Genomic DNA, 26,271 nt, shown 5'->3' with positions numbered 1-26,271 from the left:
GTGCTTCTGGTCCAATATAGCCCATATTCGTTTTTTTTTTCGAAGGATTTCAATTTGAAATTCATCATTGTTTCTCTTTTTCTCTGTCTCTAGGACTGACAATTACTCTTTTACCCTCTTCATATGCATCTTTTGTTTTAACTTCACCCCAAGCGGCTTAAACATAATATTAGTGGCTTCGCTTAAATTAGGTTTCAAGTTATATTAGAAAAGTTTATGAATTATTTGAGTTTAAATTTAATCCCCATTAATAATTTAATTTATCTATGTGATGTGGTTGATATACCGATTTTTTTTCGTTTTAGAAATGCCTTGGGTAAATTACATATAACATTATTGATTTTTAAATTTCACATATTTTTCCAGCACAAAGCATTTTCACATACTTCAATAACATAAGCCATTTTGGCTATGTAGCACAATATCTAGGCCTAAAATAAGTTCTGATTTTGTCTCACTTTTGATGAGCTTGTAGTAAAGTCTGTATTTCTGCTCTAGTTTCCAAATATCAGTTGATCAAGTATGGTTTGTTTTCTAATGGTATGAGATGATAGTATCAGGATATATTTGAACTGGCTTTGAAATTTGATACTTTCCAAAAATGCGTCAAAGAAATGATTGAGAAATGGCTCCAAAAGGATGTTATTAAAAATTTAATTTCCAAAATAATAGCTAAGGCTGTATGTAAAATAAATATTCACATTAGAATACATATAAAGTTTAAAGTGTTATATACATAGTAGAAAGAAACACTCAATTTTGTAAGGTTTAATTACTTTATTTACTTTTCTCTCTTTTAATTACCACAAAAATACTCTCCTCTTTAAGGCGAAGCATTATGGTTCTTGCTGGATTATTCTTTCAAACTTAATACTAAACAGATTATTTTACAAAAAAAATTATTAATACGTTGACTCGAGGTCAAACATTTACATATAACATTAAATCCCTAGTTAAAACTTAAAGTTGATAAAAACATAGTATATATATAAGCATTGTGTAATAGCTTACATAAGTATTTTTTTTTTAATTCGCAAAACTGGATAGGATATTTAACTACTGTTTAAAACTTAAAGCATTAAAAAAATAATGCATGGTATAAATAAGCATTGGAATTAATTCCAATTATTGTTTTGTTAATTGTTTAATTATTTATGAAGTAATAATGTAGAATACTTCTTGAATGATATAAAAATAAAAAAACACAAATACTCAACATTTAATTTACTATATTTACATGGATAGTTTAGGATATATATATATATATATATATATATATATATATATATATATATATATATATATATATATATATATATATATATATATATATATATATATATATATATATATATATATATATATATATATATATATATATATATATATATATATTAACAAAAGTTATGTTGATACATAACTTAATAGTTAAAAACAAGTAATAATTATTTACTTTAATAATTTATTTAATAACTGAAATTTTTTTTCTTTGTAAAACTTTTAAACAAGTCCTTAAATAATTTTTTATTATACTTCATAACTTTAATTAAAATACTTAAGAAAAAAAAACAACTCCAACAAATAGATTTATGCACTATAACTGATAACTGTGATTAGCCTCTATATAAGGGCTTGGCAATATTTCATATAACATAACTTTTCTATTTACATTTCTATAAATTTTTTTTAATACAATTCTCTGTTTATAAAAGGTTTTCAAAATATATTTATAACATTTGATATTTTCTCAATTACATTTGTTACAACCACATAACTTTTCCCATATACGACTATATACATTTTGTTTTAAAACTTTGGTTCTATTTCGAACCCGCTTGTGTCATTAACTGTCATTAGCTTATAAGCCTGTTTGTTTATACAGACTTTTAAGCTTTCTAATTCTTTTCGATTTTTTTTTGGTACTTGAGACAGTTTTATAACGTTTTTGTCTGTAATCTCTCTTTTTTTTCAGCTTTAATTTCCTTTTGGTTTAAGGTTTTATTTACAGCTTATATCTGATAAGCTAAAAAAAAAATTCTGTTCACCTTATACCTGTTATGCCATTATCAAATGACTTTGCCTGTGCTCTGAAGGTTCGCTTACCATGACTGCCTTCTGGTAGCTCCTTATAACGTTTCCAGGTCCTCTTGTCATGGCTACAGCTAAAAGGACTATTATGAACCTGCACACACTATAATTATTTATTTATATTATTGTCACACTTTTTGATTTGTTGCCACAATTTTCTCTTGGGCTATTCTTTTTTCAAAAAAGTAGCCCTTCTGCAGAAAATACCTGGCCTTTATGGCACATAGTAATTTAGTTTTCGACATATAAGTGACAATGACTATTTCCACTTTAACTTCCAACTTTTAGTGGTCTTGTCTTAGGTTTCAACTTCAAGTTTTTGTGCCTTACTTTCAATTTTCTATGCTATGCTAGTAATTTTTTTTAAGTCTTTTTCCACTTTTTCAGTAAAATAGGTCTTTTTTTTAAATTCAATATTTTTATGTTTCATGTTTTTTTCCAATAACCTTAACAAGTTTTTATGCTGATTGCCCTTCTGTGGTAAATTTCATTATCTCCATATTTTAAGAGTTGGGGGTTTGTCTATTGCTGCACCCTGTATTTTTTTTGAAATTATTTAAATTTCTTCATCCGAAAGTGTTCGTGTTAGAAAAGTACAGTATTTTTTCAGCTGATTTTTAGAATACTTTTAATTAAGTTTTGCCCCGAAATTGCTAGTTCTCATTTATTCATAAAAATGTACGTTTTTACGATATCGTGATTCCCACAAAATTGTGTGGTTTTCATCACAGACACATATTCCTTGTCTGTAGTATTTTACCAAAAATTAGTGCCTATTTCATGCCAAAAGTTGTGTAGAGATAGGGGTTATCAGTACCTATTGCGGTTTCCCTATAAATTTTTATGTTATTCGCGTCTGGTATTATCCTCAGTTTAATTTGCGCCTTCGTTTTATACAGTCACTGAGTGTAATTTGTCCCTTTCGTGATATTTTGACTATTACCCCGTTCTACAAGTTTATGGGTTTTTGTGCCCTTGAAGCGTGACTACGAGCTATTTATTTATTTTTTTCTAGGACATAGGACCCTTCCAGAACATTCAGCTCAAATATCCTCCCAAGTTTGACTTTTATTCCTGATATACATTTGGTTAGCTTGGTGGATCCCCCCCAATGACAAGACGTTTAGTAGTTTCGTTTTTAAATGCAAATTGTTCTGTCATTGGTGTTTTTCACCTGCAATATCTTCGTCCTGGTTATTTCTGTTAATGGTGCGTCGTGAATTTATTTAATATGTGAAATTAATTTTACCCGAGAAAACTTTGTTTTACACGGTGCTATACTTTTTAAATTGTGACCCATTTTATCTACGGTTTCTTGTTTATATACACCGTCCTTATAGGTAAGTGTTTAATTTATCATATCTTCTACTATTTATAACAAGATTACAGCTAGCTTGTACATGTAAAGGCCATCTAATGTAAACTCTTGCTGCCTTTCCCATTATAATTATTTTTAAATTTCTTCAAAACATTTTTTTTCAAATTCGACTGAAAGTGTCACCTCAGAGAGTCAAAGGTCAGTAGATGCATTGCATGTACTTAACAACGAGAGACCAGCAGTGATTGAGCTCACTCCAAATTTGCTAGCTTCCAATGACCGTATTTCAGTAAACTAATGTCCTTCGTTTTTTTTTAATTATCCCCCTAAAATATATTTTTCCAATATACATTTCAAAAGAATTGCCTTTTAATGCTGATTCTAACTATGTATAATTTAATTAGTTACGCGGCCTTATTAATTTTATGAAACGAAGCCTAATTCGTTTTTACAAGTCTTGTCATTACACCGTTCGCGAAGTTATATCTCGTCTCGGAAACAAAATTTTTGCGGGAACCTATGATGTCACTTCATATCGGAGCTAATAATTTAGCGTTAGAACGTGACGGTAATAATTTTTTTTGCTGGCGATATATATTTGAAGGAAAACTTGATGTTTTTTTATATACCGATTAAAAAATAAAATATAGATATTTCTTTAGAGGCTTATTACTCGTTTTATTTTTATTTATTATTTTTTTTTCGTTACAATCGTTTTATTCAAATATTAATCTGCTGGGGGCTACTCTTGTTCTGCCTTTCTCCGTTTCATGGTCCGAGTTTTGGATCCCAAAATTTGGCTTTTGTTCTTTATAATATTTGCAAGTTTTTACGTGGTCTCTATACTGTGGTTTACAATGCTCTGAGTCCGAGTGCTGTTTTGTTGCCTCGTCAAATATCTTTAATCTTTGTTTCTCTTGATGTTTGGCCTTTTTCATAAGTGTTTTAGCTACTTGTGCTGCTGACAAAGGAACTTATTGCTGCCCCTTTGGTTTCTTTACTGTTCTCCATAATTTTTCTCTTAAAGAGGCTTTTCTTGACGATGGCCCAGGTTTAGTTATATCGGTTTCTCTAGAAGAATTTTCAGTGTTACATTCTGTTAGCTCGCGTCAGGTAGATGGCGTTTGTTCCAAAAGCCATTTTTGCGTTAAGACTGTAGGTGAGTCTAATGTATGAAAATCAGATAATTCATTGGTTCCTTCCAATTTTTCTTCCTCTGTGAATTTTACCCTTGGTTTTATCACATTTTAAACCCTTATGTTGTGTTTGGTTTTCTTCATCACTATTACCCGAGGAGCAGAAAATATTACTTCTTTTCCCTTGTTTGTTGTGTAGATTTTGTAGCCAAGACTGGGCTAAATACTCCTTACATTCTTCCCAACGTTTGTGGTCATTTAAAAGGTCATAAAATTCATATGGTCTTCTTATACACACTTATGAGATCGTATCTTCTATTTCTTCTTCGGAAAGAATAGGCTCTGTTTTCCACTATTTTGAAAATTATCCCTTTTTCATTCTATTATGGTGCACTACTTCTTCCTTCTCCTTATACTGATGCTTTAGAACATATTTTAAGTTATTTGGTAGAATTTTTATAATCCTGTAGGATCCATCCCATTTCGGTTTTAACTTTTTTGTTCCTTCCAGATTAGTTTTGTAAACCTAAACCAAATCTCCTAAACAGTAACTTTATTTTTGCTTGTTCTGTCATATTTTTCTTTTTGTTCTGTTTTCGCATCTTCCAGATTGTCTTTAACTTGTTCCATAGCTTTTTTTCATTCGCATCACCATCTCTTGCTTATATTGGTCTAGGTTTTAAAATATTCTGTCATTTTGTATTTCATCCAAACAAATTCTACGATCTCTTATATGTTGCAAAAAAATGGCATTTCTTTTAAGGAACGTGAAAAAGCCATATTTATTGCAAAGCCTACGAATGATAAATGTTCACCCCAACTTTCATTTTCCTCTCTTGCATGTATTCCCAGCATGTAAGCTAATTCCCTATGCTTACGTTGAACCTTCCCATTAGCTGCTGCCATGTAAGACGAGGTAAACCATCGTCTAACATCCAGATATTCTGTAATTTCGTCTAATTATTTGGCTCTAAAACATGGCCCATAGTCGCTAAGTAAAACTCTAGGGAAAATCCCGTGTTCCAGAAACAGGCGATTGACCAAAACCTTCGCAATGGTTTTTGTCTTTTCATCTTTAATTGGAAAAGCGTATAAATATGAGTTAAAATGGTCGACTATGGTTAGTACTCACCTGTTTCCTTTCCTGGAAACTGGTAAACTTCCTCCTGTTCCCCAAATGTCTATTGACATTAATTCTCCTACCCCTAAAGGGGTGGGGTATTGACCTAATTCAGCCCTAGGGGTCTTTGGTGGCGATTTTTGTTTGGCACACTCTTGGCAGCTTTGTATGAATGCTTTTACTTTTGAGTACATTTTTGGAAAATAAAAATTTCCTTTCAGTCTCCCAATAGTTTTTGCTTCTCCCATGTGACAGCCAATTGTTGCATGTGCCATCTGTAAAATTTCTCCTTCCAGAGATTTTGGAATTACTGGAATAATTTTAAAGTCAGTTTTTCTATATTCTTGCGATGGTCTCTGATATCTTACCAAAAGATTTTTACTTTCTTCAAGATCGAAATTATCTAAGTCCTTTCAAAAATGTTTAAAGTGCTCTGGCAGTTCCGTTCCTTTTGATAATAAGGATTTCATCACAAAACAAAAATCGTCTTTATCTTGATGATTCGAAATATTTTCATTAGACAGTATTTCTAGCCCTCCCAGTTCGTTCTGGATGGTTGTTATCAAATTTCCTTCCGTATCTGGATTTCGTGACAAATAGTCTGGTAAAGTATTTGTACGGCCCATTATATATATTGGGGTATATGAATATGCTTGCAGACGTAGTATCCACCGTGTCAGCCGGGCTGAAGTATTTTGTATCGTATGTAGCCAAGCTAATGATTTTTGGTCTACTCGTAAAATAAATTTTTTCCAAGTAAAAATTGTCGAAAATATTCTGTAAACACTACAACTGCTAAACACTCCCTTTCAACTGTCGAGTATTTTTTTTCTGCCTCCGACAGTGACCTGCTCGCGTATTGGACTATTGATTCTACTCTTTCAGAATTTATGTTTAATAATATGGCCCCGATACCGTACCCCGAAGCATCTATTTGCAAACAGAAGTCTTGTGACAAATCTGGTAGTTTTAGCGCTTGTTTTGCGTCCGCTGGACATTCGAATTTACCTGAATTTTTCAAAATGTTTGTCAAAGGTTGTGCTGTTGTGGCATAATTCTTAATATATCGTATGAAATAACTTAACTAACCACGAACTGATCTGCAGCTCTTTTTATCTTTAGGAGGCTGTAGATTTTCTATGACTGTAATTTTTTCTGGATTTGGTGAAATAGTACTTTGGTTTATCAGGTGTCCAAGAAAAACAAATTTTGGTACTACTATTTTCAACTTTTCTGGTTTTAATTTTAAGCCTGCTTTTTCAAACTTTTCCAGTATTTTTCTAAGTCCGACCAAATGGTCTTCCAGGTTTTCATTAAACAAAATTACATCATCTAAATAAGGCAAGGTATCTTTTTTTCTTCCTGGTTCGTTATCTTTTAACACGAAATTCATTAGTCAACTAACACAATTTGGACTAAATGATAGGCCAAAAACCATACGTTCAAATAGGAATGTTCCCTAATCGACTAAGATTACTATTGCTGTGTGCTTGTTTTATGCATTTAAAGCAATTTGCTAATATCTTTCTATTAAATCAAAACTAGTGTAATATTTTGAATCCCCTAACGAATCTAAAATCGTATCAATTATTGGTAATTTCATCACGTCCTTAACCGTGACGGCATTTAGTGATCTAAAGTCTATACCTAATCTCCAGGTGTTATCTTTTTTCCTGACTATTACTAGTGGAAAACACCAATCGCTAACACCTTCTTTAATTATTCCCTGATCTTCTATTTCTTTTATTTGGCTTTCTAGCCATGGCTTTAAATGATAAGGTGTTTTATACAGTGATTTTTTGATTGGAGGGCCCTCTGTTGATATCTTGTGCGTGATTAAGTGAGTTAATCCGTAATCCGCTTTGTGTCTTGCAAAAGTACCTTTAGAATCCCAAATAATATTTTCCACCTGAGTTTTTACATTTTCCGGCAAATGTTTTAAATCAAATTGTTGAAAAAAATCCGTTTTCGACATTCCTTACTTTTCTTGCCTTTGTGGCTTTAATGAGTATACATTTTCGTGGCTAGTGAAGTTTACGCTTAATTCTGGACTGTTTATAGACTTTCTTTCCGAATTTGAAATGTTTTATACTGATCCAAGCTCTACCTGGTTCAGTTTTATTTTATTATTACTCAGATTTGATAGTTTTAAATATGTTATACCATTTTCAATTTTTATAACTTGATTTTCCTCAAAAACCATCGGGTGTTCTCTTATGGTGTACCGTCCTATCAGTCATCCATTGTTTTAACCTTTCCTACTTTCGCACTTAATGTCACTAGAACTTTAGCTGTCGTTCCCCCTTTCTTTGGCGATTTTTCTGCTTATTTTTTGGTTATAACTCGAATCTTCAATTTCTTTATGTATTGTTACGCAAATTTGCCTATTATTTTTATTTGCCTGGCTTATGGTTATTGTATCGGATATGGGTTCCCATACAATCCCATATTTTTTGATGGCATCTACTCCTAAAATACAAGGAAATGGTAGCTGCTTGCATATTATTACTGTTACTGTTATTTCTTTATCCCCTGCACTAAATTTCAGTGGACATTCTCCAAAAATTGTCAGCTTGTGCCCTGTCACTGATGTCAGGGTATTCAGGCAGCTGCTTACACGATTTTTGACACTAGGAGGAAACCTCTTAAAAACTTTCTCTTGAATTAATGATTTAGATGCGCCAGTATCTATCAAAAATAGTAAATTTTTAAAACATTCAATTTTGAAAAAACGCGAAACCGGTAAACTATTATTATTTGTATTTGTATCACAACGTTCTAAACTATATAGGGGTCTTTGTAAGAAAACTGCTGTGTCGACCCTTACAGACTTGCTTCTCCGTATTAATGCCAACTGTTTGGCCAAAGGTTTCTGGGACTATCCCAGTTTTCTTCAGCGCTGCTACTTTGACCCTGGGTATTGTTAACCGTTTGCCTCCTAGGCCTAAATTCAGGAATATTATTAGGTGTTTTCCAATTATTATTTGTTCCCTGCCTTCCTAAATTTCTGTCTTCCTGCGTTCTGAATTGGTGTCTTGTCTTGTACGTCTGGCCTTCTTTGCGTATTCTATGCCACCAATCTGCTGCATAGTGGTTTGGTTTCCTACAATAATAGCAATAAAATTTTCTCTTAAATTGTTTGTTTGTTTCCTGGTTATTTCTAAGTATTTTTGATCTGTCCTTGTTGGTTCCCCAACTATCTGTCTCTGGTGGGGGAGGGTGCCCATATTTTCTATAGTTATTAGCTGCTAATCTCTCAAGGTTGTGGAATCTGTCGGCTATTTTCCTAGACGGCGACCCTCGGCCTCAGTCGCGCCTTTTTGGTTCACGATTTGGCTCCTCGATGCTCAGCCTTATCTGTCCCCTTTTATATTTTATACTTTCTTGGGCTCCTGTGTTATTTATTGATATCTGATCAAACTTTTTCATTGCCTCGTCAATTTTTACCTCTGTATCGAGTAGTATTATAGACTGCTCTAAATTTTCAGGTTTTCGCGATAGTATTGGTCTTAATAACTTTTTTTGGTAACCCTTGCGTAAAAGTATGTAGTTATACTTTCTGTACTGTCTAGTAATTTCCACCTTTTTCTAATTGTAAACAAACGGATCTACAAATGTTGTCGGGATATTCCCTGATACTAGTTGAGGTATTAAATGTGACTACCTCTGTTCTTAACCTCTCGGAGATGCTTGTCTCAATGAATCTTGTTTTAAAAGATTCAATTAAGAGTACTGATGTTCTTGGGCTCTTTCCTTATTTGCCTCAAAATGTTTAAGGGCGCTTCCCTTTAATCTGGCTGCCACGCATTGCTCTTTGACCTTATCCTCAAACGATTCAGTTAGTTCGTAAAAATTTTTTAATTTTTCGATAAACTCATCTACATCTGAATTTCCCGCGTATTCTGCTATAATTTTTGCAATTTCAAGTACTGTTGTTAGGGAAGTCATTTTTTCCTCTGGTAAAGCCATTTTATTTCAATCTACTATTTTTATCTAGCCTTCTTGACTCAGTTTTTCTTGTAGTCGTAAATGCCTTTATTCTCCCTTTATAGGGGAGATAAACTCTAGCCCTAAGGTAATTTAACTTTGGTAGCGTGCCATAGGCTATGACCGAACTAATGAGGCGTACCGATTGGGTATGTTCGAGGGGCTAAAGGTAGATCGTAGTGAGGTTGTCTAAAATACAATACTTTTATTCATTTAACATATAATATAATCTGATATAAACTTTCTACTGGGACTGGCTGTCCCAAGTAGACCACAAGTCACAGAAACTACAATAATAGATAAAAAGATACAGACACTTACAATGATAAGACAAAATTCCAAGGTATTTCTAAAAACAACGGACCAGAGGTCAGTCCGGCATAAAGTTAGTATCAGATCTCCCCTTCCGATAAAATTTATCTTTTATGCATTTTGATCACCCACACCTTCCCACGTAATCGCTAGGAAGTGGTAAATTCTCAATTTCCCGTTAAATAGAACTTGGCAGGATATGTTCCTTATCTTAACAAAAAGTCGTATTTCAAAACTTCATATTTGCGTCTTATATATGTTTACTAAATTAATAATTAACTAAATTAGAAAGCTTTACCACAATTGTTGGTTTGGATATGAGTGGCTATTTGGAGTGGTTTGGACATGATCCATGGTTTGATATGAGTCGCTTATATAAGTGGTTTGGATATGATTGTTGGTTTGGATATGAATGTTGCTTTGGATATGAGTGGCTTTTACGAGTGGTTTGGATATGATTGTTGGTCTGGATATGATTGTTGATTTGGATATGATTGTTGGTTTGGATATGATTGTAGGTTTGGATTTGATTGTTGGTATGGATATGATTGTTGGTTTGGATATGATTGATGGTTTTGATATGAGTGGCTTTTATGATTTGTTTGGATATGATTTTTGGTTTTGATATGAGTGGCTATTATGAATACTTTGGATATGATTGTTGGTTTGGATAAGGCTGTTGTTTTTGATATGAGTGGCTAATATGAGTGGTTGGGATATGATTGTTGGTTTGGATACGATTGTTGTTTTGGATATGATTGCTGGTTTTGGATATTATTGTTGGTTTGGATATGAGTGGCTTTTACGATGGGTTTGGATATGATTGTTGGTTTAGATATGAGTGGTTTTTATGAATGGTTTGGAGAGGATTGTTGGTTTGGATATGAGTGTTGTTTTAGATGTGAGTGTCTTTTATAAGTGGTTTTGGATATGATTGCTGGTTTGGATATGAATGCTGGTTTGTATATGATTGTTGGTTTAGATATGAGTGGCTTTTATGAGTTGTTTGGATATTATTCTTGGTTCGGATATAATTCTTGGTTTTGGATATGATTGGCTTTTAGGAGTGCTTTGGATATGATTTTCGGTTTGGATATGATTGTTGGTTAGGATATGACTGGCTTTTACGAGTGGTTGGATATGACTGCTGGTTTGGATATAATTGTTGGTTTGGATATGATTGTTGGTTTGGATATGAGTGGTTTTTATGAGTGGCTTCGATATGATTATTGGTTTGGATATGATTTTTGGTTTGGATATGAGTGTATTTTATGAATGGTTTGGATATGATTTCTATGATTGAATATGATTATATATGATTTTTAATGTTCCTTTAGAAGGCGTAGCTTAGAATGTTCCTTTAGAAGGCTCCTTTAGAAGGCGTAACTCGATTCAGACTAGTCTGTGCAGATCAAGAAGTTGCCCACCTGAGAGCTGCAAGGCAAAGACAAAACTGATTAAGTTTAATGTTGTATCTATACAACGCGAATCTGCAGTATTTGTTTGGAATTAGATGTTTTTGCCTAAATTTTGCTTTAGTTATTATTACTTCTATAGTATTACAAAATTACTATTTTTGAGACTGTTTAAATGAATTGGAATCGAAATATAATGATTGATTACTTGATTATAATCTATTGATTATATATTTCTATGTATAATTATATGAAATTATATAGAATATGAAATTATATTGAGTATAAGTTCTTGAATTCGGAATTTAAGGTTTCACTTCTCGGGTTTTAAGGTTTTTGCGTGACGCTGAGTTTTTCATATATTAGTGTTGATAAATGTTAGATTTGGGATTCAATGTTAAGAGTTGTTGTGTGAGATCTTCGTTAATTCTTGTATATTAATATATATTAACAATTTAATCTCAAATACTAGAATCATTTTTTAATAAGAAAGAAAAGATACTTAAAAAAGATTTAAAACTACAGTTCAAATACAACAAAAATACAAAACAACGAAAGCAGGAAATACCCTTGCATAACAAAACTTATATAATTATATATTTGCAGTTTACTGAAAAAATTAAAGTCAATGTGCTTTGTCGGTTTGATATACATATGATGATATTTATTCCTTAAAATCTTAATTTATGTTTGATTTCTTAAAGTAATAAAAGTGAAAACATTTAAAAGAATTTTTTCAGTAAAGTACAAATTATATTCTGGCTTTTAGAAAGCATAGGGGTTTTGAACCCTACTCTTGTTAATTTCCGCTCATTTTGAGTTTGACCCGGTTATTTATTGCAATTTCTGTTCGTTTTGGGTTTCATTTATTTATTGATGCTGATATGTGGTAGTTGTATGCTTGGTAGACTATTTGATTCTGTTTTATTCATTTTTGATTAAATGGAGTTCTTTACTGTCTTTTGAAGAACTTATTTTGTGGAAAAAGTTTTTTTTAATTAATCTCTGATCGTTTTACATTGACATAGTCTTTTTTAGACCAAAATAAAATAATAGTTTGAATATTTCTGGTTTTTCTTTAAGGATTTATAGTTTGGCTATTTGTATGCTGAAGAGAATTTTTCAGCAATTTTTAACAACATAATCCCTTTTGAAAACCATAACACAAATAGTAGTATTTAATTTAGTCATATTCCTAGTTGACCTGATAAATAATATTTAATAGCATTCCCAAAAAATTATATCTATGCTCTTTAACAGCCTGGATGCAATTACAGTCTTTTGATTTGGTAAAATATTAAGAGCGGAAGTAGTAATAGAAGTAGCCCTGAAAATTCGAGCTTAATACCTTAAAAAATTTTGTGTTTTTTCTTCACTGCAGCGAAAATGGAAGGGATTGTTTATTTGCTGTTAGCAGTAAAATTTTTAAATATAACTGTACTAAAAAGAAATCAGTGAATAAAATACCGTAAATTTAATTATTTTCTACACTCTAAAATGCTTCATTTTTGTTCATAACCTGGAAGTAATCAAAATCACTCCTCTTTCAATATTCTATTGCTCTCTGGTGTAAATCTTGCTGCTTTTTTGGGTGGCAGAGAACCTGGGAGGGGGCCCTTTCCTAATTTCTTCTTTTAATTTCAGTCCTAATCGTCCCAGTCACAATTTTTCTACGAAGCCTAAAGTCTTCCACCTATAAAAAAATATTCCCATATCTTCGTTCTCACAGTTACGGCAAAAATAATGAATTTCATTAGTCCATGTTTATGCAAATGTATGTTCGATGATGAAAAGGGGTATAGTTTTTGGTCTGTACAATCTCGCATGAGCGGGCCACTTACGAGTATTCCTCATTACTCATTTATGCCCGCGGGAAGGTCTGAGTCAAAAGTCATCCAAGACTCTTCCGAGAGTCTTACGCTCCTATCAGGCCAACCTCTAAAAAAGGGGTGCAGAAGAATAGAAAGGTATGATTGCTGTTGCTTGCCCACGATCATGGGATCCATGGGAGGCTAAGCGGCGGTAATTGTTTGTGAATCTTCTGTGACTAGCAAAGTAAGTTGAACTTGCGAGGCTCCTTTAGAAGGCGTAACTCGATTCAGACTAGTCTGTGCATATCAAGAAGTTGCCCCCCTGAGAGCTGCTAGGCAAAGACAAAACTGATGAAGTTTAATGTTCTATCTATACAACGCGAATCTGCAGTATTTGTTTGGAAGTAGACGTTTTTGCCTAAATTTTCCTTTAGTTATTATTACTCGTATAATATTTTAAAGTTACTGTTTCTGAGTCTGTTTAAATGAATTGGAATTGAAATTATAATGATTGATTAATTGATTATAATTGATTGATTATATGTTTATCAATGTGAAATTATATGAAAACATATAGAATATGAAATTATATTGATTATAATTTCTTGGATTTGGGTTTCAAGGTTTCGCTTCTCGGGCCTTAAGTTGTTTTACTTGACGCTGAGGTTCCCAAATATTAGTGTAATCTCAATAATATGTATAAAATTATTAAGATTTTTTACGTGACCCTGTGGTTTTTATATATTAATGTTATTGTAATGATAAATGGTAAATTTGGGATCCAAGGTTAAAAGTTGAGTTTGTGAGATCTTCGTTAATTTTTGTATATTAATATATTTTAACAGTTCAATCTCAAATCCTAGAATCATTTTTTTACAGGAAAGAAAATATACTTAAAAAAGATTAATAACTACAGTTCAAATACAAAAAAAAATATAAAGTCAAATACAGTTCAAATACAAAGAAAAACAAGCTTCTACAACACTAAAATCTAGAAAAGAGTTTTCTGAACGAGCTGCTTTAAGTGGCTGTACTGTACGAGGTGGGCTATAGCAAAAACAAGCGGTTTCCTACGTGCCGTTTACGTTTTGGTGTTTAACTAGGACGGTTTAACCAAGAATTGGTTTAACACTAGTTCTGGAAGTGCTTAGAATGTGAGTTGTATTTATTTATTTCGCTTCTAAGTAGTTCTTTTTTCTTTTTATTTCCCATGTGTTTATTTTGTCATGGTTTATGACAAATAAACATTAGATGGTTTAGATGGTTTCGCATGGTTATGGATCGTTTAAGATGGTTTTGTTTAAAAAAAAGTGTTTATTTTCTTTTAAAAAAAATGTTTTCCATTGAGAAAAGCTCTCGGACGTGGAGCCAAAATATTTTGATTTTTGTATTGGTAAATGTTTTTTTTTCCGTTTTTTGCTCCACTACTTTATTTAGATTCAACCTGCTTTTCTTTATTTGCAGATGGATAGAACTTAATCTCGGTTTTGAAAACATAGCAAATTTATTGCCTCTCGTTGATATTAAATTTAAAAAACAAGTTTTTCCAACTGAAAGTAAGGAGCAGCATTAAAACATAAAACGAAGAGAAATTATTACGTATATGGAGGGGGTTTCCTCCTCCTCAACATGTCACTCTTTAGAATTTTTTTTTATTTAAAAAGCTTCTTATTGTTCTAATTAAAGGACTCTTGTGGTTCAGGAGTCGTTCTTGAAGAATTGGGACAAAATTCAAACTTAAGCGTAAAGAGCAATATGCTGAGGAGGAGGCAACCTCCTTCACATACGCAATATTGTCTGTTTATTTTAATTTTTAATGTTGCTCCTTACTTTCAGTTGAAAACTTGTTTTTTTATTTAATTTTTGGTCTTTTTTTTAAATAATCCCAGGAAATCTGGCCCACCTCCAGGGGAAAATATCCTCCCCGAGGAAAAATCCTTTAGAAAACTCAATTCTGGTGAAAATTTACTCAGGACAGTTACCCTTAATAACTCCACAAATAAAGTTGAGACGGAAAATAGAAACCAAGACATATAAAAAGAATTTTGTATATGAATCCTTCCAAATTCCCCCAGTATATAGTTTCCCCTGAAAAGTTCATCCCCAGGAAATTTCCCACCGCATGGAAACATCCCCCGCAGAAAAACCCCCAGCAGATAATCCCCCCATCCCACCCTAAAAGTATGCATACTTCCGAATAATAAATACTATGCATAGACAATGGGCAAATTTTATAACTTAAAAAACCTTTTCCCTGGGACTTTGGGATCTTCGATTTATGTTCAAAGGCATAGTTATTAGGTTTTTCAACTCTAATGAGCAAAATGGTTATCTCAAAATTTGATTGAACGATTCTGTGAGAAAGGGGCGGGGAAGGGGCCTAGTTGCCCTTCAATTTTTTCTGATGCTTAAAAACAGCGTTAGAACTTTTAATTTCCGTTCGAATGAGCCCTCTCACGATTTTGTAGGACCATTTGACAATACGATCACCCCTGGAAAAAACAAAACAAATAGACACGTGTCTGTGATCTTTTTTCTGGGAAAAAATAAAAAATTCCACTTTTTTGCCGATAGGAGCTTGAAAACTCTACAGTTGGGTTTTATGATGCACTGAATCTGATGGTGTGATTTTCATTAATATTCTATGACTCTTAGGGGATAATTTCCCCTTTTGCGGAAATCAGTTAAGTTTTCTCAGGCTCATTGACATAGATGGGTAAGACTAAACTTAATGAAACTTATATTTTTGAAATCAGCGCAAGAAGCCGATTCATTTTATATATATATATATATTGATGTCAAAATCACTCTTTACGCTAATTAAAAAAAAAACTTCTTATTGTTCTAATTAAACGACCTTTGTGATTCAGGAGTCGTTTTTAAGGAATTGGGACAAAATTCAAACTTTAGCGTAAAGAGCGAGGTGTCGCGGAGGAGGCAACCTCCTTTTTAATGCATCTTAATTTCTGTTTGCTTTAAGTTTTAATGTTGCTACTTACTTTCAGTTGAAAAGAATTTGTTTTTATTTAATTTTTGATCTTTTTTTAAAGAGTCCCGAGAAATCTGGCCCACCTTCAAGGGGAAATGTCCTCCCGTAGTTGTAGCATTCATAAAAAACATGTTCCTGAGTTTGTCTGTGTTTGCGTGGCTTCAGGTTACTGTGTTTTTGGATTTTGAGTTTCCTTTTTATCCAAAATTTCTTATCGGGGCTGTTATTTCTGTACTTAGATCATGAGGATGTTGAGCGCATATTTTATGAGGTCTTTCAGTTTTTCTTTTGCATTGGGCTTAGTTTTTGGTATTAAGGTGCTTGATTTGTATTGTCTTAAGTAAAAGATTTTTCACTTTGGGGTTTTTACTGTAATCTCGTTGGTATAAATTTTGTTTGATTTTAAGTCTTTTTAAAACACTAAGATTTTAATGTACTAAGTTAGGTGTAAGTTAGGTAAAAAAATCCATTATTAAATGTTTAAACAAAAGTGTGATGCAAAGGGCCAGAGCTTTTTAGCTCGAATAAAATGAATTGCACCGTGGGAATATTTTATTTTTTCATGGTTTATCAAATCGAAGTAGTTTTTATCAAATATCGGAAGAGGGCTTAATCAAACGGAAAGTAAAAATCCCACCACACTCTTCAAGCAATACAAGTTATTTCTGCAGTTTTCATCGAATAACTACTGGATTTATGCCAATAACAAAACAAAAAAAACTCTTGCGGCCCAGTCAGGGCCAAAAAAAGCTCTAATAGAAAAAAAATGTGATAAAAAAAATCATTTTTACACTGCAGCGAGAATTGAAGCGATTATCTTTTTGCTGTAAACCGTAAAATATTAGATTTAAGTGTATTAAATAGAAATCAGTGAATAAAACTCCGTAAATGTAATTATTTTATATACTCTAAAATGCTTCATTTTTCTTCATAACTTGGAAGTAATCAAAATCACTCCCCTTCCAATATTCTATTGCTTTCTGGTGTAAATCTTGCTGCGTTTTTGGGTGGCAGAGTACAGGAGAGGGGGTTCCTTCCTTAATATCTTTGTTTGTTTTCAGTCCCAATCGTCCCAGTCACAATTTCTCTACGAAGCCTAAAGTGTTCCACCCTTAAAAAAATATTCCCATATTTTGTTCCCACACTTGCGACAAAAATAATGAATTTCATTAGTCTATGTTTAGGCAAATGTATGTTCGATGATGAAAAGGGGTATAGTTTTTGGTCTGTACAATCTCGCATGAGCGGGCCACTTACGAGTATTCCTCATTACTCATTTTTACCCGCGGGAAGGTCTGAGTCAAAAGTCATCCACGATTCTTCCGAGAGTCTTACGATCCTATCAGGTCGACCTCTGAAAAAGGGGTGCAGAAGAATAGAAAGGTATGATTGCTTTTGCTTGCCCACGATCATGGGATCCATGGGAGGCTACGCGGCAGTAATTGTTTGTGAATCTTCTGTGACTAGCGAAGTAAGTTGAATTTGCGAGGCTCCTTTAAAAGGCGTAACTCGATTCAGACTAGTCTGTGCAGATCAATAAGTTGCCCACCTGAGGGCTGCTAGGCAAAGACAAAGCTAATGAAGTTTAATGTTTCATCCTTACACCGCAAATCTACAGTATTTGTTTTGAATTTGAAGTTTTGCCTAAATTTTGCTTTAGTTATTATTACTTGTATAGTTATTATTACTCGTAAATGAAATGGAATCGAAATATAATGATTGGTTAATTGATTATAATTGATTGATTATATATATCAATGTATAATTATGTGAAATTATATAGAATATGAAATTATATTGATTATAAGTTCTTGAATTTGGGGTTTAAGGTTTCACTTCTCGGGTCTTAAAGTTTTTGCGTGACGCTGAGGTTTTCATATATTAGTGTTATTGTAATTTTGGAATTCAAAATTTGGGATTCAGTGTTAAAAGTTGAGTGTGTGAGATTTTCGTTATTCCTTATATATTAATATATTTTAACAGTTTAATCTCATGATTGTTGATTTGGATATGAGTGGCTTTTATGAATGGTTTGGATATGATTGTTGGTTTGGATATGATTGTTGGTTTTGATAAGATTGTTGGTTTGGATATGAGTGTCTTTTATTATCGGTTTGAATATAAGTTTTTGTTTGGATATGTTTGTTGGTTTTAATATGATTGGCGTTCCTGATTGGTTTGGAGAGTTTTGTTTGTTTGGATATGATTGTTGTTCTTGATATGAGTGGCTCTTATGAGCGGATTGGATAGGATTGTTTGTTTTGATATGAGTGGCTATTTGGAGTGGTTTGGACATGATCCTTGGTTTGATATGAGTCGCTTTTATTATTGGGTTGGATATGATTTTTGGGTTGAATATTAATTTTTGTTTTGATATAAGTTAGGTTTATTAGTGGTTTGGATATTATTTCTGGTATTGATATGATTGTTGGTTTGGATATGATTGTTGGTTTGGATATGATTTTAGGTTTGGATTTGATTGTTGGTATGGATATTATTGTTGGTTTGGATATGATTGATGGTTTAGATATGAGTGGCTTTTATGAGTGGTTTGGAAATGATTGTTGGTTTGGATATGAGTGGCTATTATGAATACTTTGGATATGATTGTTGATTTGGATATGGCTGTTGTTTTGTATATGAGTGGCTAATATGAGTGGTTGGGATATGACTGTTGGTTTGGATACGATTGTTGGTTTGGATATGATTTTTTGGTTTGGATATGATTGTTGGTTTTGGATATTATTGTTGGTTTGGATATGAGTGGCTTTTATGAATGGTTTGGAGAGGATTGTTGGTTTGGATATGAGTGTTGTTTTAGATGTGAGTGTCTTTTATAAGTGGTTTGGATATGATTTCTGGTTTGGATATGAATGCTGGTTTGTATATGATTGTTGGTTTAGATATGAGTGGCTTTTATGAGTTGTTTGGATATGATTCTTGGTTCGGATATAATTCTTGGTTTGGATATGAGTGGCTTTTAGGAGTGCTTTGGATATGATTGTCGGTTTGGATATGATTGTTGGTTAGGATATGACTGGCTTTTACGAGCGGTTGGATATGACTGCTGGTTTGGACATAATTGTTGGTTTGGATATGATTGTTGGTTTGGATATGAGTGGTTTTTGTGAGTGGCTTCGATATGATTATTGGTTTGGATATGATTTTTGGTTTGGATATGAGTGTATTTTATGAATGGTTTGGATATGATTTCTATGATTGTATATGATTATATATGATTTTTAATTTTGCTTTAGAAGGCGTAACTTAGAATGTTCCTTTAGAAGGCTCCTTTAGAAGGCGTAACTCGATTCAGACTAGTCTGTGCAGATCAAGAAGTTGCCCCTAAGTACAGAGCAACATTAAAAATTAAAATAAACAGAAACTATTACGTATGTCAAGGGGGTTACCTCCTCCACAGCACAATGCTGTTTACGTTTAAGTTTGAATTTTGTCCCAATTCTTTAAGAACGACTCCTGAACCACAAAGGTCCTTTAATTAGAACAATAAGAAGCTTTTTTAATAAAAAAAAATTTAAAGAGTGAGGTGTTGAGGAGGAGGTTGCTCTATGCTATTTCTGTACTTAGATCATGAGGATGTTGAGTACACATTTTAAGAGGTCTTTGAGTTTTCTTTTGCATTGGGCTTAGTTTTTGGTATTAAGGTTAGGTTTTTCTAACCTTGCATTCCGGTGTAAATCTTGCTGCTTTTTGGGTGGCAGAGTACAGGAGAGGGGGTTCCTTCCCTAATATCTTCGTTTATTTTCAGTCCCAATCGTCAAAGTCACAATTTCTCTACGAAGCCTAAAGTGTTCCACCCTTAAGAAAATATTCCCATATTTTCGTTCCCACACTTACGACAAAAATAATGAATTTCATTAGTCTATGTTTAGGCAAATGTATGTTCGATGATGAAAAGGGGTATAGTTTTTGGTCTGTACAATCTTGCATGAGCGGGCCACTTACGAGTATTCCTCATTACTCATTTATGCCCGCGGGAAGGTCTGAGTCAAAAGTCATCCAAGATTCTTCCGAGAGTCTTACGATCCTATCAGGTCGACCTCTGAAAAAGGGGTGCAGAAGAATAGAAAGGTATGATTGCTGTTGCTTGCCCACGATCATGAGATCCACGGGAGGCTACGTGGCAGTAATTGTTTGTGAATCTTCTGTGACTAGCAAAGTAAGCTGAATTTGCGAGGCTCCTTTAAAAGGCGTAACTCGATTCAGACTAGTCTGTGCAGATCAATAAGTTGCACACCTGAGTTCTGCTAGGCAAAGACAAAGCTAATGAAGTTTAATGTTTCATCCTTACACCGCAAATCTACAGTATTTGTTTTGAATTAGAAGTTTTGCCTAAATTTAGCTTTAGTTATTATTACTTGTATAGTTATTATTACCAGTAAATGAAATGGAATCGAAATATAATGATTGGTTAATTGATTATAATTGATTGATTATATATATCAATTTATAATTATATGAAATTATATAGAATATGAAATTATATTGATTATAAGTTCTTGAATTCGGGGTTTAAGGTTTCGCTTCTCGGGTCTTAAAGTTTTTGCGTGACGCTGAGGTTTTCATATATTAGTGTTATTGTAACTTTGGAATTCAAAATTTGGGATTCAGTGTTAAAAGTTGAGTGTGTGAGATCTTCGTTAATTCTTGTATATTAATATATTTTAACAGTTTAATCTCATGATTGTTGGTTGGGATATGAGTGGCTTTTATGAGTGGTTTGGATATGATTGTTGATTTAGATATGATTGTTGGTTTGGACAATATTGTTGGTTTGGATATGAGTGGCTTTTATGAGCGGTTGGAATATCATTGTTGGTTTGGATATGATTGTTGGTTTTAATATGAGTGGCTTTTATGAGCGGTTTGGATAGTTTTGTTTGTTTGGATATGATTGTTGGTTTGGATATGAGTGGCTCTTATGAGCGGTTTGGATATGATTGTTGGTTTGGATATGAGTGGCTATTTGGAGTGGTTTGGACATTATCCTTGGTTTGATATGAGTCGCTTTTATAATTGGTTTTTATATGATTTTTGGTTTGGATATTAATGTTTATTTTGATATGAGTGGCTTTTATGAGTGGTTTGGATATTATTGGTGGTCTGGATATTATTGTTTGTTTGGATATTATTGTTGGTTTGGATATGATTTTATGTTTTGATTTGATTTTTGGTATGGATATGATTGTTGGTTTGGATATGATTGATAGTTTGGATATGAGTGGATTTTATTAGTGGTTTGAATATGATTGTTTGTTTGGATATGAGTGGCTATTATGAATACTTTGGATATGATTGTTGGTTTGGATATGGCTGTTGTTTTGTATATGAGTGGCTAATAGTAGTGGTTTGGATATGATTGTTGGTTTGGATACGATCGTTGGTTTGGATATGATTTTTTGGTTTGGATATGATTGTTGGTTTTGGATATTATTGTTGGTTTGGATATGAGTGGCTTTTACAAAGGGTTTGGATATGATTGTTGGTTTGGATATGAGTGGTTTTTATGAATGGTTTGGAGAGGATTGTTGGTTTGGATATGAGTGTTGTTTTAGATGTGAGTGTCTTTTAAAAGTGGTTTGGATATGATTGCTGGTTTGGATATGAATGCTGGTTTGTATATGATTGCTGGTTTAGATATGAGTGGCTTTTATGAGTGGTTTGGATATGATTCTTGGTTCGGATAAAATTCTTGGTTTGGATATGAGTGGCTTTTAGGAGTGCTTTGGATATGATTGTCGGTTTGGATATGATTGTTGGTTAGGATATGACTGGCTTTTACGAGCAGTTGGATATGATTGCTGGTTTGGACATAATTGTTGGTTTGGATATGATTGTTGGTTTGGATATGAGTGGTTTTTATGAGTGGCTTCGATATGATTATTGGTTTGGATATGATTTTTGGTTTGGATATGAGTGTATTTTATGAATGGTTTGGATATGATTTCTATGATTGTATATGATTATATATGATTTTTAATTTTCCTTTAGAAGGCGTAACTTAGAATGTTCCTTTAGAAGGCTCCTTTAGAAGGCGTAACTCGATTCAGACTAGTCTGTGCAGATCAAGAAGTTGCCCACCTGAGAGCTGCTAGGCAAAGACAAAACTGATTAAGTTTAATGTTCTATCTATACAACGCGAATCTGCAGTATTTGTTTGGAATTAGACGTTTTTGCCTAAATTTTGAATTAGTTATTACTACTCGTATAGTATTACAAAATTACTATTTTTGAGACTGTTTAAATGAATTGGAATCGAAATATAATGATTGATTACGTGATTATAATCTATTGATTATATATTTCTATGTATAATTATATGAAATTACATAGAATATGAAATTATATTGAGTATAAGTTCTTGAATTGGGGGTCTAAGGTTTCACTTCTCGGGTTTTGAGGTTTTTGCGTGACGCTGAGTTTGTCATATATTAGTGTTGATAAATGTTAGATTTGGGATTCAATGTTAAGAGGTGTTGTTCGAGATCTTCATTAATTCTTGTATATTAATATATATTAACAGTTTCATCTCAAATCCTAGAATCATTTTTTAATAAGAAAGAAAAGATACTTAAAAAAGATTTAAAACTACAGTTCAAATACAACAAAAATACAAAACAACGAAAGCAGCAAATACCCTTGCACAACAAAACTTATATAATTATATATTTGCAGTTTACTGAAAAAATTAAAGTGAATGTGCTTTGTCAGTTTAATGTACAAATGCAGATACTTATTCCTTAAAACCTTAATTAATTTTTGATATCTTAAAGTTACAAAAATGAAAACATTTCAAAGAATTTTTTCAGTAAAGTACAAATTATATTCTGGCTTTTAGAAAGCATATGGGTTTAGTACCCTACTCATATTAATTTCTGCTCGTTTTGAGTTTGACCCGATTATTTATTGCAATTTCTGTTCGTTTTGGGTTTCATTTATTTATTGATGCTGATATGTGGTAGTTGTATGCTTGGTAGACTATTTGATTCTGTTTTATTCATTTCTGATTAAATGGAGTTCTTTACTGTCTTTTGAAGAACTTATTTTTTTTTAATTAATTTCTGATCGTTTTACATTGACATAGTCTTTTTCAGACAAAAATAAAATAATAGTTTGAATATTTCTGGTTTTTCTTTAAGGATTTATAGTTTGGCTATTTGTATGCTGAAGAGACTTTTTCAGCAATTTTTAACAACATAATCCCTTTTGAAATCAATGACACAAATAGTAGTATTTAATTTAGTCATATTCCTAGTGGACCTGATAAATAACATTTAATACCATTCCCAAAAAATTATATCTATGCTCTTTAACAGCCTGGACGCAATTACACTCTTTTGATTTGGTAAAATATTAAGAGCGGAAGTAGTAATAGAAGTAGCCCTGAAAATTCGAGCTTAATAACTTAAAAAATTTTGTGTTTTTTTTACACTGCAGCGAAAATGGAAGGGATTGTTTATTTGCTGTAAACAGTAAAATTTTTAGATTTAACTGTATTAAATAGAAATCAGTGAATAAAATACCGTAAATTTAATTATTTTCTACACTCTAAAATGCTTAATTTTTGTTCATAACTTGGAAGTAATCAAAATTACTCCTCTTTCAATATTCTATTGCTCTCTAGTGTAAATCTTGCTGCTTTTTTGGGTGGCAGAGTACCTGGGAGGGGGCCCTTTCCTAATTTCTTCTTTTAATTTCAGTCCCAATCGTCCCAGTCACAATTTTGCCCACCTGAGAGCTGCTAGGCAAAGACAAAACTGATGAAGTTTAATATTCTATCTATACAACGCGAATCTGCAGTATTTGTTTGGAATTAGACGTTTTTGCCTAAATTGTGCTTTACTTATTATTACTTGTATAATATTTTAAAGTTACTGTTTCTGAGTCTCTTTAAATGAATTGGAATTGAAATTATAATGATTGATTAATTGATTATAATTGATTGATTATATGTTTATCAATGTGAAATTATATGAAAGCATATAGAATATGAAATTACTTGACGCTGAGGTTCCCAAATATTAGTGTAATCTCAATAATCAGTATAAAATTATTAAGGTTTTTTACGTAACCCTGAGGTTTTCATAAATTAATATTATTGTAATTATAAATGGTAAATTTGGGATCCAAGATTAAAAGTTGAGTTTGTGAGATCTTCGTTAATTTGTGTATATTAATATATTTGAACAGTTCAATCTCAAATCCTGGAATCATTTTTTTACAGGAAAGAAAATATACTTAAAAAAGATTAAAAACTACAGTTCAAATACAAAAAAAATAAAGTCAAATACAGTTCAAATACAAAGAAAAACAAGCTTCCACAACACTAAAATCTAGCAAAGAGTTTTCTGATCGAGCTGCTTTAAGGGGCTGTACTGTACGAGGTGGGCTTCAGCAAAAACAATCGGTTTCCTACGGGCCGTTTATGTTTTGGTGTTTAACTAGGACGGTTTAACCATGAATTGGTTTAACACTAGTTCTAGAATGGCTTAGAATTCGCGTTGTATAGATAGAACATTCAACTTCATCAGTTTTGTCTTTGCCTAGCAGCTCTCAGGTGGGCAACTTCTTGATATGCACACACTAGTCTGAATCAAGTTACGCCTTCTAAAGGAGCCTCGCAAATTCAACTTACTTAGCTAGTCACAGAAGATTCACAAACAATTACCGCCGCGTAGCCTCCCATGGAACCCATGATCATGGGCAAGCATCCTTACACCGCAAATCTACAGTATTTGTTTTGAATTAGAAGTTTTGCCTAAATTTTGCTTTAGTTATTATTACTTGTATAGTTATTATTACTTGTAAATGAAATGGAATCGAAATATAATGATTGGTTAATTGATTATAATTGATTGATTATATATATCAATGTATAATTATATGAAATTATATAGAATATGAAATTATATTGATTATAAGTTCTTGAATTCGGGGTTTAAGGTTTCACTTCTCGGGTCTTAAAGTTTTTGCATGACGCTGAGTTTTTCATATATTAGTGTTATTGTAACTTTGGAATTAAAAATTTGGGATTCAGTGTTAAAAGTTGAGTGTTTGAGATCTTCGTTAATTCTTGTATATTAATATATTTTAACAGTTTAATCTCATGATTGTTGGTTTGGATATGAGTGGCTTTTATGAGTGATTTAGATAGTACTGTTGATTTGGATATGATTGTTGGGTTGGATAAGATTGTTGGTTTGGATATGAGTGGCTTTTATGAGTGGTTTGGATATGATTGTTGGTTTGGATATGAGCGGCTATTGTGAGTGCTTTGGATATGATTGTTGATTTGGATATGGCTTTTGTTTTGTATATAATTTGGTAATATGAGTGGTTGGGATATGACTGTTGGTTTGGATACGATTGTTGGTTTGGATATGATTTTTTGGTTTGGATATGATTGTTGGTTTTGGATATTATTGGTGTTTTGGATATGAGTGGCTTTTACGAAGGGTTTGGATCTGATTGTTGGTTTGGATATGAGTGGTTTTTATGAATGGTTTGGAGAGGATTGTTGGTTTGGATATGAGTGTTGTTTTAGATGTGAGTGTCTTTTATAAGTGGTTTGGATATGATTGCTGGTTTGGATATGAATGATGGTTTGTATATGATCGTTGGTTTAGATATGAGTGGCTTTTATGAGTGGTTTGGATATGATTCTTGGTTCGGATATAATTCTTGGTTTGGATGAGTGGCTTTTAGGAGTGCTTTGGATATGATTGTCGGTTTTGATATGATTGTTGGTTAGGATATGACTGGCTTTTACGAGCGGTTGGATAGGATTGCTGGTTTGGACATAATTGTTGGTTTGGATATGATTGTTGGTTTGGATATGAGTGGTTTTTATAGATCTGCAAATTATTGCCTTAAGCGTAAATAGCAATGTGCTTAATTTGCAGAGGCAAATTTATTGCCTCTCGTTGATATCAAATTTAAAAACAAAAGTTTTTCCAACTGAAAGTAAGGAGCAGCATTAAAACATAAAACTAAAAGGAATTATTACGTATATGGAGGGGGTTTCCTCCTCCTCAACACCTCACTCTTTAGAATTTTTTTTTATTAAAAAAGCTT

The 26,271-nt window shown here is 32.5% G+C and overlaps 3 non-coding genes across 3 annotated transcripts; all 3 read left to right on the top strand.

The window, feature by feature from the left end:
* The first annotated feature begins 13,184 nt into the window (after window positions 1–13,184).
* LOC148949639 (Nuclear RNase P) lies at window positions 13,185–13,494 on the top strand. Its single transcript, XR_016142175.1, has one exon.
* Window positions 13,495–17,400: 3,906 nt separating this feature from the next.
* On the top strand, window positions 17,401–17,710 carry LOC148949638 (Nuclear RNase P). The gene has a single exon (XR_016142164.1).
* Window positions 17,711–20,109: 2,399 nt separating this feature from the next.
* LOC148949637 (Nuclear RNase P) lies at window positions 20,110–20,419 on the top strand. Its single transcript, XR_016142165.1, has one exon.
* The last annotated feature ends 5,852 nt before the right edge of the window (window positions 20,420–26,271 follow it).

The sequence above is a fragment of the Artemia sp. Qi Xiang Cuo genome, chromosome 8 (assembly GCF_049724085.1).
Source record: "Artemia sp. Qi Xiang Cuo chromosome 8, ASM4972408v1, whole genome shotgun sequence".
Taxonomy (NCBI): Eukaryota; Metazoa; Arthropoda; class Branchiopoda; order Anostraca; family Artemiidae; genus Artemia; species Artemia sp. Qi Xiang Cuo.
The sequence above is the reverse complement of the archived record's forward strand: the minus strand, read 5'-3'. Positions and strand labels throughout refer to the sequence as shown.